This window comes from Cyprinodon tularosa, unplaced genomic scaffold, assembly GCF_016077235.1.
Source record: "Cyprinodon tularosa strain WSP-4 unplaced genomic scaffold, ASM1607723v1 ctg855, whole genome shotgun sequence".
NCBI lineage: Eukaryota > Metazoa > Chordata > Actinopteri > Cyprinodontiformes > Cyprinodontidae > Cyprinodon > Cyprinodon tularosa.
The window spans coordinates 83,749-97,903 of NW_024039624.1; the positions used below are offsets into that span (position 1 = coordinate 83,749).

Consider the following 14,155-nt stretch of genomic DNA (forward strand, 5'->3'; position numbering starts at 1 on the left):
TGCTTTTTCTCATAGTAGCTTCATCTGGTCTGTTCCTGTTTGGCTGTGACTCCATCCTGGAGAGAAATATCAGCTGTGCTGCTGCCATCAACACCCTTGTTTCTAGATGTTGGAGCTTGGCCTGTTTTCCAGTGTAGTCCTGTTTCTCTGACTGTGACTAACTGGATGTGCTCTCTTCATCTTCTGACATGGGAGCTGGCTCGGAGCTCGTCTGCCTGGCTGTGTGTTTCCTGGACGAGGCCGCCTGTGGAGCTGGTTGACAGTTGCCTTTTGTATCTATGCTTCTTTTTCTATGTCTGCTTCTGTCTCCTTGAACCCTAGTCAGCCTCAGCAGATGGCCGCTCACACTGAGCCTGGTTCTGCTGGAGGTCTCTTCCCGTTAAAAGGGAGTTTTTCCTCTCCACTCTCGCTACAAGCATGCTTAGTGTGAGGGATTGCTGAGGAGTCAATGAGTCGATGCAATCAGCTGGTTTTCCTTAGATAGAAAACTTTGACTGAATGATCTGGTTGTACTGCAAAGTGCCTTGAGACAACGTGTGTTGTGAATAGGTGCTATAGAAATAAACTCAACTGAATTGAACTATTTATAGTTCAATATAGTTATAGCTATTTATAATCAATGAATACAGATTAGAGCATATTGATGTGTGATAACAGCATTATAAAAGAGGTGACTGCACAGTCAGTCAGACACTTATTGACACTGTGGAATTGAAGACAGAAATAAAACCCTACAAAATGATGCACGGCTCCTACCTGTGAGAACAACTTTTTAATACTTCATCTTTACCCGCTGACAGGTGTGCTTCTCTTGTGAGATTTTACCTAAATATGATACATTGATAGACTACCATTTCACCAGTAAATTAGTTTACTTGTTACCGTGCTACCTTGGCAGCGCTTCAAGGCAGCGGCCAAGAGCAGCTCCTCTCGACAAATTCAAACGATACAAAAGATACAAACTAGACATCAAACCTGCATCTATAATCGCCAATGCCTGCTGGAGCTACTGTCACAAAATGTTTTAAATACCGACATTTTTGACCGTTTAAAAAGCTGAGAAGTGCTAGGGACGGATGTTAACTAAACAACAGCGGAAAATAACGGACGGAGGAAGAGATGCACGAGACGAAGCAAGCAAGCTTGCAGAGGTGGGCTAACTGTGAAGCTAAAGAGAGATCCTCACAGACCTCCGCTTCCATCAATCCTGCTCTCCAACGTCCGCTCGCTGGAAAACAAAATGCATAATCTCCAACTCGAACTCTCTTCAAAAAGGAGATATGTAACTGCTGCGCCATCATTCTGACAATACTGTATATATATCATGTTGCCATTCTGTACACTGAGTTTTAATAGCATATATTGATTTAACACAAATACCTTGTGCATGTGTATATTTATTGCACCTGTATGTTCTATTCAATGTTCTTTTCATATGAAATTCCATGGTTATAATTATTCATAAGTGCGCAGTGTCATAACTACATGTCTGACTTTTGTTAAACAAACAAAACAGTTTGAGAATCGTTAGAATCCGTGTATCATTCGTTCTTTCTATTTTCAATTGCCAATCAAAAAACAAAAAATAAAAAATTGACTGGTTATTTTGTTATTTGTTTTTTATGGTTAAACCAAAAACGAAAAAAGGATTTGTTTTTCATATATCAATTCTAAGCTCAGATCTAGAATACGAAATGGAAAAACGGACAGCAACGCAGAATTTGATTTTAATATTTAATCGGTACAGTTTACATGACCCGGAAGTTTGGTGGAGCTTTAGCTAAAAAAAACAATTGGCTTACCCCCATAGATATCCATAATAAAGGCTTTATTATGGATATCTATGCTTACCCCCACCACGTTCGATCAAGCTGCACCAGATAAGGCAGTCGGACCTATCAGCCATGGACAGTTACGGTCGAGGATCCAAGCGTGTGACTCTTAAGGAGGAGGACATGACAACGGAGAAAATCAGCAGGATTTTCCAGGTATAACTTTTTTCTTGAAACTTTTCTGTGCACTGTACTTTTAACTAGCAACAACAAACAGCGTTCTAGCGTCGCCATGGTAGCCACTTCATCACCCCACTGCCTCGCAAAGAGCTATTTCCGGGTCACGTAAACTGTACCGATTAAATATTAAAATCAAATTCTGCGTTTTTCCATTTCGTATTCTTGATCTGAGCTTAGAATTGATATATGAAAAACAAATCCTTTTTTCGTTTTTGGTTTAACCATAAAAAACAAAAAACAAAATAACCAGTCAATTTTTTATTTTTTGTTTTTTGATTGACAATTGAAAATAGAAAGAACGAATGATACACGGATTAACCGGTTATTTTGTTTTTTGTTTTTTATGGTTAAACCAAAAACGAAAAAAGGATTTGTTTTTCATATATCAATTCTAAGCTCAGATCAAGAATACGAAATGGAAAAACGCAGAATTTGATTTTAATATTTAATCGGTACAGTTTACGTGACCCGGAAGTTTGGTGGAGCTTTAGCTAAAAAAAACAATTGGCTTACCCCCATAGATATCCATAATAAAGGCTTTATTATGGATATCTATGCTTACCCCCACCACGTTCGATCAAGCTGCACCAGATAAGGCAGTCGGACCTATCAGCCATGGACAGTTACGCTCGAGGATCCAAGCGTGTGACTCTTAAGGAGGAGGACATGACAACGGAGAAAATCAGCAGGATTTTCCAGGTATAACTTTTTTCTTGAAACTTTTCTGTGCACTGTACTTTTAACTAGCAACAACAAACAGCGTTCTAGCGTCGCCATGGTAGCCACTTCATCACCCCACTGCCTCGCAAAGAGCTATTTCCAGGTCACGTAAACTGTACCGATTAAATATTAAAATCAAATTCTGCGTTTTTCCATTTCGTATTCTTGATCTGAGCTTAGAATTGATATATGAAAAACAAATCCTTTTTTCGTTTTTGGTTTAACCATAAAAAACAAAAAACAAAATAACCAGTCAATTTTTTTTTTTTGTTTTTTGATTGACAATTGAAAATAGAAAGAACGAATGATACACGGATTGTTAGACAATTGAGGAAGTTATGGTTATTTAAGTACATGCGCCATTGAAACACAACATTACGAATGAGCGAGCTGCCTGTGGCAAGATGGCAGTTTCAGACTTTTTTATTTGTAAGCATACAACCTCAAAATATTGTTCTTATTGTTTATTATATTTATTTCTTGTATTTTATTTATTAATGAAAATATTTCTGTAGAATTTTGGAGTCTTTGTTTTTATCCTTGTGGTATCGAAAATGGTATCGAGTATCGAATATTTTCCTTAGTATCGGTATCGAGTTGAAAAGTTTAGTATCGTGACAACCCTAATACAAAATGACAAAAATAAATCTGTCTAAGTCTAAATCTAGTTTTCTACCTGGTATTTTATCGTAATTAGAACATACTATAGAAGGCAATTCAGATATTTATTATTCTGGCTGAATACGCTTTTTTTTAATATCTGAAATACACTTTTTTCCTTGTCAGATTTTAAACAAAATGATATTCTTCATATCTACAAACATTCTGGATGTCTAGAAAGGAATTTCACGTACCGAAGTAGGCTACTTTAGTACAGTATCTCAGTAGCTACTTGACACCTCTGACCTTGCTGTTTCGATTGGAGATCAAATAATATCTCATTTTGCATGTTGCTTCAACAAAACAATTAAGGCTTTCTGTCAGGTCTAAGCACCTAAAACATCATACATTCATGCAGGCAAAGAAAGAAAGCACAGAGACAATTCATTTAGTTTTACTCGCGAGGAGAGTTGGAAGAGACTGCGGAGTTTACAATTTCCACCTCACTCTGCAGTCCCAGCGTTCTCCATCGCTATTTATTGGAATCAGTGGTCCCATCTGAGACTACACGGGGGGGGGGACAAGACAAGGAACTCTGACTTGCAGTCTAAGCAAACATGTCCTCTAAATCTCAGGGATTAGTCGAAGTTTAAGCTGTTGAAGCTGTTCACCAAAGTTCAGCAGGTTGAGTGCTGCTCGTAAATCAACCACAACCTCCCCAAAAGCAAGTTCACAAATCACAGTATACTTCAGAAAAGGTGGCTATGAACACATGCACATACCACACAGCTTTATGCATGATAACACTACAGAGATACATTAACACAATTATTCTAACACTTTTGAACTTTAATATGTTACCTAATTATTAAAATCTTTACAGCTTTGTTTAATTAATTATAACTTCTGCTTGTCAGTCCTCCCTTCTTGTTTTCTCAAGGTTAACTTTGAGTAAGTATGCTGTGGAATAATGTAAAATTTGATGAGGTAGAGGATATTCCAGTCTGGACAAGCAGTGTTCTTTCTGTCCCTTTTCAGCTACTCCATATTTTTCCTCTCTTGAATATTGGCTCATTGCTCTTCTTAGCTCAGCATATTTTGTAGATGGGACTGCTACAGGGTGACATTTATTGTGAAAGCTTTTTCTGGTCAAACTTTCAGTCTGTTACATCAAAAGGTCAATTGCACTGAGCCTTGTGCTGCTGCAGCTTTCTCTTTTGTCTCTACATTGGTGTGAGGGAATATTTAATGAAACAATGCACATGACTGTTCACTGTAGCAGCATGCACATCCAAGAAGAGTTAATTCTGCTATGACTCAATAAAACCTGTTAGGTTTTCTTAGATACTTTAAAGGACTTATATCATGCTGAATCATCTTTTTGATCCTTGAATCATGTTGTAATGTTATTCTTTTATCAAGATCATGCCCAAGCTTGTATTAGTCTCTATTCATGATCCACATAACTTCTGCCCTTTGAGCAGCAGCCCTATTCTCTCCTTGAAAATGAGTGGTCTTCCTCGGTCTACGTATAGCTGCAATCAGGTTCTAGCCCTTTGGTTGCCCTAGACGAGATTGAGTTTTGCGCCCCCCCGCCCCCCCACACACTTTTGCCGTGCGAAATACCAGTACTGTTTTCAGCATCTGTTTAGTGCTTCATTGAGTTGTGTTTACAGTTCCACAAAGAGTGCTGTGCGGTGAATTGTGCCTACAGTTGTGCAAAGCAGTGTTTGTTATTTTAGTTTTGTGAACTCAGTGAGTGGATTTGCTATAAGTATTAATAGTTTTAGAAATTGTGCTATAAGAATCAAGGTTGTGTTTAAGCATTCAGAAAAAAACTGTAACTTAGCATGGAGTGATGCATAGACAAATACCAGAATAGGTTTCAGTACCTTTTCTTTTTTATTATTTTAAATAATTTATTACACACTCAAAGTTAGGACTGTGCAAAAACACTTTTAACCATCTGTAAGGACACTTAGGTAAAGTATAACTAAAAAACTGGATTGAATCAATGAATGAATTTATTTCAGACAATTAACAAATTTAACACACATTAAACAAATATTAAATAAATCAATTTCAGAAATTACCAAATAACAATAAAAAATAATAAATTTAAGAAATTCTTCAACCAAGGACTACATAAAAAAGTAATTGATAAACATTAAATTAAATTTTCTGTTCCAGTTCAATTAAATCATTTGAACATAAATAGAAATGAGATAAGTAAATTTTCCTCTAAATAAAATATATCAGGAATATTTACCCTGATTTCTGACATTGATTAGTGATTAAAGAAAGGATTAACCCTCTACAAACAAAAGTGCTTTTATGAATACCATTACAAAATTAAAAGTTTGAAGTTCTTGTAATTCTTCTATCTATCAGTTGTTTCAGGTATTTCTATTCACCTTCAAAATTGATGCAGCATTAAAATTTGACTCGTCTGGACTTCCTAATGGCAAATTCGTTGAAGGTATCATCATGTTAAAAGAAAAAACTTGTCCTACCATTCATCTAATCTCCCGGTGTTATGCCCAAAAGTGCATGCCTGCTGAAATATGCATCCCCAGTCGCGGGAGCGCGCCTCGCTCTGTTGAACTGCATATCGACGAGGAAAACGGATTAAAATATGTTCAATGGAGCTTAGGTTCTTATATTAATGATATAAAAACGTTTAAAAATAGCTCTTGTGGGAAAAAAGTTGTGGTTATTTGGCAGATTAATTTACAAAAGTACGGATTTCTTGAACAACATTAAATCCAAAGATTTTGACCATGGTACGGCTGATTTATTTGTTGTGGTCTCTTGCTATTTACACACAACACTAAACCGTGATAGCCGACGTGAGTTTTGAATTTGCAAAGCTTTCTCTTCTGGAAAAAAGCAGGGGATGCAATTTTTGGCAAGGACCTGCCAAAAAATGCATCCCCTGCTTTTTTCCAGAAATATAGATTTGTAGCTGATGTTTCAATTTCTACAATTGTTCCACATGTGTACTGAGGTACCAGTGTGAATTTCATGTGTGTGGGACAATCTTTAAGTTAAAAACAAGGTGGATGCATTTTTTGGCAGGTCCTTGCCAAAAACTGCATCCCCTGCTATCTCAGAGGAGTTGACACTTCCACGTCTGTATTCCTGTATATTCATCAGTAATTAAGTACAAGGATCAGCAAATGCAAATTCTGCCCTGTAAAACAATGACAGTGCAATTGTTGCTTCATATGATCTGAAGCCCCATTTGGAGCTTTTAAACAGGATTTTGAAAAACTTTGATAAATTGCAGCTGTAATATTATAGATTTTTTAGAATAAAAAGCTAGCAGATGTGCATAAACAAACAAAAAAAAAATACAATACAGTTCAGTAAAAATACAGTTCTGTAGCACCATAGCTTTCTGACGCGCAGCGAACGCATCTCACTGGTCTGTGAACGCTGTGCTGTGTAGATGCGCGTTTGATTTTCCACTTAAGAGAAAGCTTTGCAAACTCAAAACTCACGTCGGCTATCACGGTTTAGTGTTGTGTGTAAATAGCAAGAGACCACAACAAATAAATCAGCCTTACCATGGTCAAAATCTTTGGATTTAATGTTGTTCAAAAAAATCCGTACTTTTGTAAATTAATCTGCCAAATAACCACAACTTTTTTCCCACGAGAGGTATTTTTAAACGTTTTTATATCATTAATATAAGAACCTAAGCTCCATTGAACATATTTTAATCCGTTTTCCTCGTCGATATGCAGTTCAACAGACCGAGGCGCGCTCCCGCGACTGGGGATGCATATTTCGGCAGGCATGCACTTTTGGGCATAACACCGGCCGACGTCCAATCTCCACTCATTGTCCGACTCGCTGTTGTTCGTCCGCTGCCTTCTCTTCATCTGAAACATCTGGGTCGAACATGTGAGGCTCCAGACACAAATATTCTTCCTCCGATACATCAGAATGGTCTCCTGGTAGGAATCGCTCGGTTGAAGTGGAAATTTTGCTTTCAGATTTCTCCTTTTGGCTATCGCATTTAGTGCAGTAGACCGCCATGAACGCTCCCGTTCTGACGTCACGACTTCCGGGTGGGAGGGCGCTTGAAAAGTGATCAGAATCTTTTCCGGTTTTCTCTTAAATGTGAAAAAATAAATAAGAAAACGGTGGTATATTTATTTGTTCATATTTTGCTATTTATATATACGTAAGGTTAAGTCAAACTGACGGACGCTTCATAACCGGTTTAATTCGCTTTTTTTTCTAATTCTATGATTAATGGGAAGTAAGCCTAAGGGCGACGCTAGAGGGTGCCCCCAACACATTTGTCGCCCTAGGCAATTGCCTAGCTCGCCTATAGCAATCGCCGGCCCTGGCTGCAATGACCCTCTCGGCCCAGGAAGCACCTACATAGACCATGTGGTATAAAACACGGCAACTTTCTCCAATCAACGATGAGTCATATTACAATCATTTCTGTTCAGATTAGTGTTTTTTTAAGACCTAATCTACAGAATGACAGTGTAGTGGGAAATTGACCTGTCCGCATTTATGCAGTTTATTTAAACTGTAAGGGGTTGTGTTTTTTTTACCACCTGGTTCCTAGGAGGAGAACCCTGAAGGTTTTTTTTCTCTTCTTCACCACATTTGTTTCTCATCAAAGTTCTACCTTGCACTGTAAAGTGTATTCAAGATGTGATAACTTTCTGTTTGTTGCATATTAGTTAACTCTGTGGTGAAAACTGTTGGGATTAACGTGTTATTGAGTAACATTCTTAAAACAAACAGTAACTGCATAGTGTCAGGACTCAGCCGACAGGGCCATGCAGTTTCTGCCGGTTCTGCTTTCTCCGCAGGTGTTTGCAGTTGACAGGTGGGCAGGGCGCTCACACCTGTGGCTGGTTGAGCTGCGTCTGATCGCACTATAAGAGCTGCATCCAGACAGCAGGAGGACGCCAGAGTGTTAACCGTAGTGGTACGACTAAGGCCACAGTCTCTCTACTGAGTTCTGACTTCCCTCGTTAACCCAAACCTCTGTGTTCCCCAGGTTACCTCTCGATCGCCTTTCAGAGGGTCCCACTCGTGCTGACTCCAGGGTCTGAGTTCCCACAGGGTCCTCCCTTTCTCCTGGCTCAAAGCGAGGTGCTTCGAGCCACTCTGGTTTCTCCTGCTGCCCCGGATCATTGTTAAGTCAGCGCAGCTCTGTCACCCTCAAGCCCGAGCCTCACCTGTCACTGAGACACCCGCCACCAGCTCCATCGATCAGAGCCTGAGTCCGCTCCGTCCTCCCCCGGTTAGGTTGCTGCGTCCGGTGGTAAGCTCACGTTCCTCTGTTCATTTTTGCCTGATCGCCCTTTCCGGCTAATCACCTACTTCTCCTTTCAGAAGTCGAACGGGTCCCGGTGCTGTGGCTTCCCCGTCGACTCCGTTGCTTCCATTTTCTCTCTATCAATAAACAGTTAACTGATCCCTGTTGCCGTGTGTGTTCTGCATGTGGGCTAAATACGTTCAGCCGAACATGACAGAAGAACACTCTGGCCAGACAGACCCAGCGGACACATTCGGCAGGGCGTTAAATGCCCAGCAGGATCAGATTCGGGGATTAGAGTCCACTGTTCTAGCCGTTCAGAATCAGCTGCAGGGCGTAGCCGCCCAGCTCAATCAGCAGACAGGTTTACTGAATGCAAGCGCTCAGCCTGCAGCCTCTGCACAGCCTGACCCCGCCCCCGGTCCAGCGCCAGCTGATTCGTTTTCACCTGTCCCTGAGACTTTTTCTCCCAGTCCTGAGAAATTCTCCGGGGACAGTGTAGATTGTTCTGGTTTTCTCTTCCAATGCTCCCTGGCTTTAAATCGTAGTCCACGCTCTTTTCCCCATGACGACTCCAAAATAGCCTTTATTTTGCGCCTTCTCACCGGGAGAGCCCTCAGATGGGCGGAATCCCGTTTTCCAGACTGCAGAAGATTCCACTGCTCATTTAGTGAATTCATAACAGAATTCAAGATGATTTTCGCTGCCGAGACGACTGATTCCCGACGCCTCCTCGCCCTCCGGCAGCGGGGAAAGCGCGTTGCAGACTTCGCAATTGAGTTTAGAACTCTTGCGGCTGCAGCTGGCTGGGAAGAGCGCGCGCTTAAGACTGTGTTTTTTCAGGCTCTAGACGAGCCACTAAAGGAGAAATTAGCCCGTCTAGAGGTGCCCGCCTCTCTAAATGAGTTCATCTCCCTTGCGGTTAGATTAGATAACCGTCTAAGGGGAAGGTTTAGGGGACGAGCTGAGAGATCCCTCCCGTCTTCTCCACCTGATCCTATTCCTGGTCGGCCCGCAGCGCGTCCTCCTTCTCCTCCTGAGCCCATGCAGTTGGGCCGGTTACGGCTCACCCCCGAGGAGAGGCAGCAGCGTATAGCTGCCAAATTATGTATTTATTGTGCTTCCCCGAATCATTTTATTGGCGACGGCCCTGAGCGGTCAAAAGACCGGGTCCGCCGGCTGTAGCAGGGAGACCGTCGGACCAAGTTAAGCTGTCAGCCCCTGCTCCTCCGCGTCTGTGCTTACGCGCCGCTTTAATTTCTTCCCGTGAAACCTTTAAGTTTTCCGCTCTGGTTGATTCAGGGTGCGACTTTAATTTAATAGACTGTTCTTTCGTTCAACGCTCCCAGCTCGAAACTGTGCCCCTGTGCACCCCTCTCCAGGTCTCTGCCTTAGATGGAGGGGCTCTCCCTCAGATAACCCACCGTACTAAGCCCCTTGAGCTCGTGCTTTCAGGAAATCACAGGGAGCAGATCTCCTTCTTGGTTTTTCCTGTTAAGCAGGCTCCTCTGGTGTTGGGTTATTCTTGGTTACAGCAACACAACCCAAACATTAACTGGGCTGACCGGCGCATCGAAGCCTGGTCGATTAAATGCCATTCCAGCTGCCTGCTGTCGGCGGAACCCGCCAGCCCGATCACAGTCCAGCCTTCTGCTGAGGTTGATCCAGAAATGTTAAGACTCGTTCCAGAGTCGTATCACGACCTCAAGTTGGTTTTTAGCAAGTCCCAGGCCTGCTCTTTGCCACCGCACCGACCCTACGATTGCGCAATCAACCTCCTGCCGGGCGCCCCGCTCCCAGCCAGTCGCCTGTATAACATTTCTCAGGCCGAGCGACAGGCTTTGGAGAAATACATTAAGGAGTCACTAGCAGCCGGGCTGATTAGACCCTCGTCTTCCCCCCTCGGGGCTGGGTTATTTTTTGTTGCGAAGAAGGATGGCTCCCTTCGCCCGTGCATAGACTACCGTGGGTTAAATGCTATAACGGTAAATACAGGTACCCCCTTCCTCTCCTTTCCTCCGCTCTTGAACCGGTCCAGTCCGCTACGGTCTTTTCTAAATTAGATCTGCGTAATGCTTACCACCTGGTCCGGATCCGCCGGGGGGACGAGTGGAAAACGGCCTTCAAGACACCCTTGGGCCATTTTGAATACCTGGTAATGCCTTTTGGGCTCAGCAATGCTCCAGCGGTCTTCCAATCCCTTGTGAACGATGTCCTCCGTGATTTCCTAAACCTCTTCGTTTTTGTCTACCTGGATGATATACTCATTTATTCACGAACCCTCTCTGAACACAGACACCATGTCCGCCTGGTTCTTCAGCGCCTTCTGGAGAATCGGCTTTTTGTGAAAGCAGAAAAGTGCGAGTTCCACAAACCCTCTGTCACCTTCCTTGGTCTCATCCTGGAAGGGGGGCGTGTCCGGTCTGACCCTGAAAAGATCAGGGCTGTTCTCGAGTGGCCTGAACCAGAGAACAGAAGAGAGCTGCAGCGGTTTTTAGGTTTCGCTAACTTTTATAGCCGCTTTATCCGTGGGTACAGTCAGATCGCCGCCCCCCTTCACGCCCTCACGTCCGTGAAGACTTCGTTCAGGTGGAACACAGAGGCCGACTCAGCTTTCCGTGACCTAAAGGACAGGTTTTCCAAGGCCCCCATTCTCGTTCATCCAGACCCCTCCAAACAGTTCATTGTCGAAATAGATGCTTCCGACACTGGTGTTGGAGCTGTGTTGTCTCAGTGCTCGGGACTGGATCAGAAGATGCACCCATGCGCCTTCTTCTCCCGTCGTCTGTCCCCCGCTGAACGCAACTACGACGTCGGCGACAGGGAGCTCCTGGCCATAAAATTGGCCCTGGAGGAGTGGCGCCACTGGCTGGAGGGGTCTGAGCAGCCAGTACAAATATGGACAGATCATAAGAATCTAGCTTATCTCCAAACAGCTAAACGACTCAATCCCAGGCAAGCCCGTTGGTCCCTATTCTTTTCCCGTTTTAATTTAAGTATCTCCTACCGACCTGGTTCCAAGAATCTAAAACCTGATGCTCTGTCCCGCCTGTACGCCCCCCACGACTCAGTTAAGGAGCCCTCTCCCATCCTACCTCCGACCTGCACCTTTGGGGCCCTCCAGTGGGAGATTCTGGACCTCATTTCCCAAGCTCTGCCTGCTGACCCGGACCCAGGTAATGGCCCACCTAACCGCACCTACGTCCCCTCCTCCGTTCGGCCCCGCCTCATCCAGTGGGCCCACTCTGAAAAGTTATCGGCCCATCCTGGAATCCTCCGAACTATCAAGTTCATTTCCCGGCGGTTCTGGTGGCCCGACTTACCCAAGGATGTTAAACAGTTCGTCCTAGCCTGCCCAGTTTGTGCACAGAACAAGCCATCAAACAGACCCCCTGCAGGCTTGCTCCAGCCCCTGCCAGTCCCTGAGCGGCCATGGTCCCACATAGCCCTAGACTTTGTCACCGGCCTACCCTCCTCCCAAGGTATGACCACTATTCTCACTGTGACTGATCGTTTCTCTAAGGCCTGCCACCTTATTCCCCTCAGAAAACTCCCCTCTGCTTTTCAGACGGCCCAGCTCCTGGTGAAGCATGTTTTCCGCCAGCATGGGATCCCGCTGGACGTTCTGTCTGACCGTGGTCCACAGTTCACCTCACGTGTGTGGAAGGAGTTTGCCGTGGCCCTTGGTGCCCGGTACTCTCTTACCTCTGGCTACCATCCGCAGACCAACGGTCAGACTGAGCGGCTCAACCAGGAGCTGGAGACCGCTCTCCGCTGTCTAACCTCCACCAATCCCTCCGACTGGTGTCAGTTCCTTCCCTGGGTGGAGTACGCTCATAACAGTCATGTCTCCACTGCGACTGGCATCTCCCCCTTCGAAGCTTCTCTGGGCTACCAACCACCTCTGTTTCCCGACGACCATAAGGAAATAGCTGTACCTTCCGTTGCCCACCACATCCACCGATGCAAAAGGGTCTGGACCCAGACCATCCAAGCCCTGAACCGGACCTCTGAGCTGAACCGCCGGTTTGCTGACCGCAGGCGAGTCCCTGCTCCCTCCTATCACCCCGGTCAGCGGGTCTGGTTATCTACTCGAAACCTCCCGTCCAGATCTTCCCATCGGAAGTTATTACCACGTTTCACTGGCCCCTATGAGATTGTCTCCGCCCTCAGCCCGACGACCGTCCGCCTCCGTCTCCCGTCCCATTCCAGGACCCACCCTACCTTCCATGTCTCCCAAATCAAGCCCGTCCTCTCTAGCCCGTTTTGCCCTCCGGCCGAAACCCCTCCACCCACCCTCGACCACCTGGGACGTCAGGTCCAAAGGGTCGTGGCCTCCCGTCGGCGTGGTAGAGGGTATCAATACCTCGTCGACTGGGTGGGCTGCGGTCCGGAGGAACGTTCCTGGGTTTCTGGTTCCTCCCTCCCTGACAGGTCGTTGGTGGACTCTTTCCTCTCCTCTTCCTCGAGGTCGCCGGGTGGCGACCATTGAGGGGGGGGTGGTGTCAGGACTCAGCCGACAGGGCCATGCAGTTTCTGCCGGTTCTGCTTTCTCCGCAGGTGTTTGCAGTTGACAGGTGGGCAGGGCGCTCACACCTGTGGCTGGTTGAGCTGCGTCTGATCGCACTATAAGAGCTGCATCCAGACAGCAGGAGGATGCCAGAGTGTTAACCGTAGTGGTACGACTAAGGCCACCGTCTCTCTACTGAGTTCTGACTTCCCTCGTTAACCCAAACCTCTGTGTTCCCCAGGTTACCTCTCGATCGCCTTTCAGAGGGTCCCACTCGTGCTGACTCCAGGGTCTGAGTTCCCACAGGGTCCTCCCTTTCTCCTGGCTCAAAGCAAGGTGCTTCGAGCCACTCTGGTTTCTCCTGCTGCCCCGGATCATTGTTAAGTCAGCGCAGCTCTGTCACCCTCAAGCCCGAGCCTCACCTGTCACTGAGACACCCGCCACCAGCTCCATCGATCAGAGCCTGAGTCCGCTCCGTCCTCCCCCGGTTAGGTTGCTGCGTCCGGTGGTAAGCTCACGTTCCTCTGTTCATTTTTGCCTGATCGCCCTTTCCGGCTAATCACCTACTTCTCCTTTCAGAAGTCGAACGGGTCCCGGTGCTGTGGCTTCCCCGTCGACTCCGTTGCTTCCATTTTCTCTCTATCAATAAACAGTTAACTGATCCCTGTTGCCGTGTGTGTTCTGCATGTGGGCTAAATACGTTCAGCCGAACATGACACATAGTTACTTTTTGTCTGTTAGTTCCTTTAACTAGTAACAAGTTACCTTTTTTCTTGAGAAGCAGCTAGTTACCCTTACTAGTGCTTTTTTTTTAGAAACGTCCAAAACACTGGTGAAGTGTGCCTAAAACAATGTTTGCCTTTGAATAAGCTTACATAGGCAGTTTGGCCTTCTCTTACTTTATTGGAACAACCTTTTATAATTAATTTTCCACAACAAAAACAAAAATTTTTCTTGAGTAAATGTAAACAGATGTTTTTAGGTGAGAGGTCTTAGACTTTGTTCAGCCTTTTCAAGGGG

At 44.8% G+C, this 14,155-nt stretch overlaps 1 protein-coding gene across 1 annotated transcript in view; it reads right to left on the reverse strand.

Moving 5' to 3' along the window:
• The window catches only part of LOC119775194 (POU domain class 2-associating factor 1), a 75,618-nt gene that overhangs the window by 12,398 nt on the left and 49,065 nt on the right, over positions 1-14,155 (reverse strand). The gene's annotated exons all lie outside the window — the stretch shown is intronic.